Genomic DNA, 5,683 nt, shown 5'->3' on the forward strand with positions numbered 1-5,683 from the left:
ATCGGTACACCTCTATCCACCATGCTCGTTATATCCTCAAAGAATTCCAGTAAATTAGTTAAACATGATTTCCCCTTCATGAATCCATGTTGCGTCTGCTTGATTGCACTATTCCTATCTAGATGTCCCGCTATTTCTTCCTTAATGATAGCTTCAAGCATTTTCCCCACTACAGATGTTAAACTAACCGACCTATAAATAGATAATAGTTACACACCAGGAATCTCCTCAGAGATTCTCCCAATCGGCCACCGCACCTTCAGCAGAAGTTCAGTGGGCACCCTATTTACAAGTTGTATTGGGGAGGTGAACTTCTGCTAAAGTTACAGCGGCCGAAAGTTGGAATCGAGAGGAAATTCCCGGCAACGGTGTTTAGTTATTTGCAGAGTGTTTAATTTAGGAAGAATGTCCCTTTCATCCAGTGAGTTTTGTATTGTGTACCCGAAGCAGAACCTTGCAGCATTTAGATTCACTGCTGTCTGTTTATACTGTAGCACAATGTATTATCTTTATCTCCCATATACATGTCAAACACACCAGAGGAAAATTGAAATGTGCTAGCTGTTTCAACTATAAGGTACCAGAATATTTCAAAATAAACTGTAACCTGATCCGTAATCTAAAATGACAGGCTTAATGTATGTTCACACTGTATGGGCAAGTCCCTGATCTGCAATTTAGCAAATTTAACCATAATAACCTATTACTGGCTGCTAATTTAGGTATTTTATTCAAACTGCTCACTAAAAACTCATTGTAAGGTACAATTAGGTGGTTTTGAGTGTTGCATTAGTTGGATGAAAAGTACAAGATGAATTTTGCATTTTCATGCAAATATTTCTATACTGCCGCTGGAAATGTTTATATCTAAAGGAGTTTTGTCATTTCAGTTGGCGTTAAACCAGTCAATGCACTGCGATTAACTTGTTGCATTCCCCAATTTTGAATAAAATAGATAAAGAAGTTGACTCGAAATATTATTCACTCTAAGGGCACAAAACTGTGTCTCATATTGATCAGGAGACTTTACTGCAGCGGTGTCGGGGTAGCAGCTCCATAGGGAGCTCCCCTACTGAACAGTTCCTCGGCCCTCAGCCCCCGCCCCCCCCACTGTCTAAACCTCCCCAAGCCCCAGCCCTAGCCCTAATCGTCCTCAATAGAGGGTCTTAAGCAATTAAATCCCCACCCTAACCCCAACCCCGCGATTCCCAAAAGTTCGGGCCTACTTCAGGCCTCCCGCCACACTGTACATCAGTGTCTCCCGGCTGGTCTTCCTGCGGCGACTCGACGCGACTTGCGCCTCCCGTCTGGACCTCCTGCAGTGACTGGGTGGCTGGATCTGGCTATCGAGCCACCACCTCCTCCCCCCCCCCCCCACATCTGGACCTCTCCTTCCCCACTGATGGCCTGGTCTCCTCTCCTCCTCCAGCACGTGGTGAGTACAATGGCTGCAACCCCCCTGCCCCCCCATTCTGAACCCCAGTGCACTGCTGGCCCCCCAATGCCTGCCCACCACCAAGGCTTGGACCACCTACCACCAAGGGCGCTACCCAGTGCCGAACCTGCGGCCAATACTTCGCCGTAGGCAATTAGGCCTATATAGCAGTGCCTGGTCTCAAGTCATCCTGGACACCCTTGCCACTGGACCAAGACCTTGCTCAGCTTAGGTAGCCATGCGGTAGCCGGTGTGCAACAATCACCCCGTGTTAAAAGAAATCACGCACAGGCATCTTCCACTCCTTTAACATGAAGTTCGGGACCTGGAACGTCAGGACTCTCATGGACAACCCTAACAGCGACAGACCAGAACACCGCACCACCATAGTTGCCGTCGAACTTAGATATCGACATCGCAGCCCTAAGCGAGACCTGGCGGGCAGGGGAAGGCCAGCTCAAGGAACAAGGTGGAGGTTACACCTTCTTCTGGAAAGGGAAACCAGAGGGAGAACGCCGCCTCCACGGAGTCGGCTTCGCCATCAAAAACGAGCTGGTCAACCGCCTCAAAGACTCCCCCTGCGGGACTAACGAACGCCTCATGACGCTTCGACTCACCCGATCCTGGAACCAGTGCGCCACAGTCATCGGCGCTTACGCCTCAACACTCGATACAACTAATGAGGCCAAAGAGGGTTTTTACTCCAACCTCGAAAAATACCTGACCTGCGTCCCCGAGGGTGACACACCGATCCTCCTCAGCGACTTCAACGCCAGGGTCGGCAGGGACACAGACCTCTGGGAAGGCGTGATTGGCAGAGAGAGTGGTAGGGAAAGCCAACTCCAGCGGCACCTTACTCCTGACAAAATGTCTAGAGTATGAACTTGTCATCACCAACACCTTGTTCCACCAGGGGGATAAATACAAGGCATTGTGGCAACACCCTCGCTCCAAGCACTGGCACCTGCTCGACTATGTCATCGTCCGAGCCAGGGATCACAAGGATGTGCGCATCACCCGTGCCATAACAGGAGCTGATGACTGCTGGATGGACCACCGCCTAATCCGATCCATCATTGACATCAACATAGCCCCAAAGTGAAGGGGACAACAGAAACAGTGTCGCAAAAAAGTCAATGTCAGGGCACTTAAGGACCCAGCTAAAAGAGCACTTTACAGTCAGCGCCTCACAGCTAACCTGGCGTGCCTTGATGACCCAGAGACGCAGAATGTCCACAGCGCTTGGTCTGCCCTCCAGGCCTCCATAACCAGTGTCTGCAAAGAGACGCTCGGTCACTCAACCAGGAAACACCAGGACTGGTTTGATGAGAATGATCAGGAGATTCAAGAATTAATTGATTGGAAGCGCAGGGCATTCTGAGCCTTAAACAGCAACCCAACTCGGGAGCAGCAAAGCAGCATTACAGACGGCTAAAGGCTAAGGTCCAGCAAAAAACCCAGGACCTAAAGAACAGGTGGTGGATGGAGAAAGCACAGGAGATACAGCAGCTGGCCGACAACCATGATGTGCGAGGATTCTTCACCGCAGTCAAGGCCACATACGGACCAAACTCCCAAGGCCCCACCTTAGTCCTAGCCAAGAACGGGGAAAGAGTCATCAAGGACACTGAGGCAGTCAGGGCCCGCTGGAAGGAACACTTTGAAGATCTCCTCAATCGAGACTCTGCCTTTGACTCGAGTGTTCTCGACTCCATTCCATAGCATGTTACCCGCCACCACCTCAGTGAGACCCCAACACTGTATGAGGTAGAAAAGGCCATAAGACAGCTAAAAAACAAGGCGATGGGAGCGGATGGAATCACTGCTGAGGCACTGAAGTATGACGGAGAGGCACTACTGGCGCGAATACACGACCTCATCTTTCTCATCTGGAGGGAGGAGAGCATGCCGGGAGAGCTTAGCGATGCAGTGATGCAGTGATCGTAACCATCTTTAAAAGAGGGGACAAGTCCGACTGCGGCAACTACAGAGGAATCTCCCTGCTATCAACCACTGGGAAAGTCGTCGCTAGAGTCCTCCTCAACCATCTTCTCCCCGTGGCCGAGGTGCTCCTCCCGGAGTCGCAGTGCGGATTTCGTCCCCTCTGAGGCACAATGGACGTGATATTTGCAGCGCGAGAGCTGCAGGAAAAATGCAGGGAGCAGCGCCAGCCCTTATACATGGCCTTCTTCGACCTTACAAAAGCCTTTGACACTGTCAACTGCGAGGGTCTATGGAGCGTCCTCCTCCATTTCGGATGCCCCCATAAATACCTCACCATCCTCCGCCTGTTCCATGATGACATGCAAGCTGTGATCCTTACCAATGGATCCATCACAGACCCAATTCCCATCTGGACCGGGGTCAAACAGGGCTACGTCATCGCTCCAACCCTCTTCTCAATCTTCCTCGCTGCCATGTTCCACCTCACAGTTGATAAGCTCACCGTTGGAATGGAACTAAACTACAGAACCAGTAGGAAGCTGTTCAATCTTCGCCGTCTCCAGGCCAGGTCCAAGACCACTCCAACCTCTGTCGTCGAGCTACAGAACGCGGACAATGCCTGCGTCTGTGCACACACAGAGGCTGAACTCCAGGAAATAGTCGACGTATTTACCGATGCATATGAAAGCATGGGCCTTGCGCTAAAGATTAGTAAGACAAAGGTCTCTACCAGCCTGTCCTCACCGCACAACACTGCCCCCACAGACATCAAGATCCACGGCGTGGCCCTGGACAACGTGGACCACTTCCCCTATCTCGGGAGCCTCCGATCAACAAGAGCAGACATTGACAGCGAGATTCAACACCATCTCCAGTGCGCCAGTGCAGCCTTCAGCTGTCTGAGGAAAAGAGTGTTTGAAGACCAGTCCCTCAAAACTGTCACCAAGCTCATGGTCTACAGGGCCATAGTAATACCCACCCTCCTGTATGGCTCAAAGACGTGGACCATGCACAGTAGACACCTCAAGTCGCTGGAGAAATACCACCAGCGATGTCTCCGCAAGATCCTGCATATCCCCTGGGAGGACAGACGCACAAATGTTAGCGTCCTCATCCAGGCCAACATCCCCAGCATTGAAGCACTGACCACACATAATCAGCTCAGCTGGGCAGGCCACGTAGTTCACATGCCAGACATGAGACTCCCAAAACAAACGCTCTACTCAGAACTCGTCCACGGCAAACGAACCAAAGGCGGGCAGAGGAAAGGTTGGTGAAGACAAACGTAGGTCCCCTGCAGTCAGAATCAGGGGAAGTCATAACGGGGAACAAAGAAATGGCAGACCAATTGAACAAGTACTTTGGTTCGGTATTCACTAAGGAGGATACAAACAACCTTCCGGATATAAAAGGGGTCAGAGGGTCTAGTAAGGAGGGGGAACTGAGGGAAATCTTTATTAGTCGGGAAATTGTGTTGGGGAAATTGATGGGATTGAAGGCCGATAAATCCCCAGGGCCTGATGGACTGCATCCTAGAGTACTTAAGGAGGTGGCCTTGGAAATAGCGGATGCATTGACAGTCATTTTCCAACATTCCATTGACTCTGGATCAGTTCCTATGGAGTGGAGGGTAGCCAATGTAACCCCACTTTTTAAAAAAGGAGGGAGAGAGAAAACAGGGAATTATAGACCGGTCAGCCTGACCTCAGTAGTGGGTAAAATGATGGAATCAATTATTAAGGATGTCATAGCAGTGCATCTGGAAAATGGTGACATGATAGGTCCAAGTCAGCATGGATTTGTGAAAGGGAAATCATGCTTGACAAATCTTCTGGAATTTTTTGAGGATGTTTCCAGTAAAGTGGACAAAGGAGAACCAGTTGATGTGGTATATTTGGACTTTCAGAAGGCTTTCGACAAGGTCCCACACAAGAGATTAATGTGCAAAGTTAAAGCACATGGGATTGGGGGTAGTGTGCTGACGTGGATTGAGAACTGGTTGTCAGACAGGAAGCAAAGAGTAGGAGTAAACGGGTACTTTTCAGAATGGCAGGCAGTGACTAGTGGAGTGCCGCAAGGTTCTGTGCTGGGGCCCCAGCTGTTTACATTGTACATTAATGATTTAGACGAGGGGATTAAATGCAGTATCTCCAAATTTGCGGATGATACTAAGTTGGGTGGCAGTGTGAGCTGCGAGGAGGATGCTATTAGGCTGCAGAGTGACTTGGATAGGTTAGGTGAGTGGGCAAATGCATGGCAGATGAAGTATAATGTGGATAAATGTGAGGTTATCCACTTTGGTGG

At 50.0% G+C, this 5,683-nt stretch overlaps 1 pseudogene; it reads left to right on the top strand.

Annotated features, from left to right (window-relative positions):
- Positions 1-1,746: 1,746 nt before the first annotated feature.
- LOC139266151 (craniofacial development protein 2-like) lies at positions 1,747-2,537 on the top strand (annotated as a pseudogene).
- The last annotated feature ends 3,146 nt before the right edge of the window (positions 2,538-5,683 follow it).

This window comes from Pristiophorus japonicus, chromosome 6 (genome assembly GCF_044704955.1).
Source record: "Pristiophorus japonicus isolate sPriJap1 chromosome 6, sPriJap1.hap1, whole genome shotgun sequence".
NCBI lineage: Eukaryota > Metazoa > Chordata > Chondrichthyes > Pristiophoridae > Pristiophorus > Pristiophorus japonicus.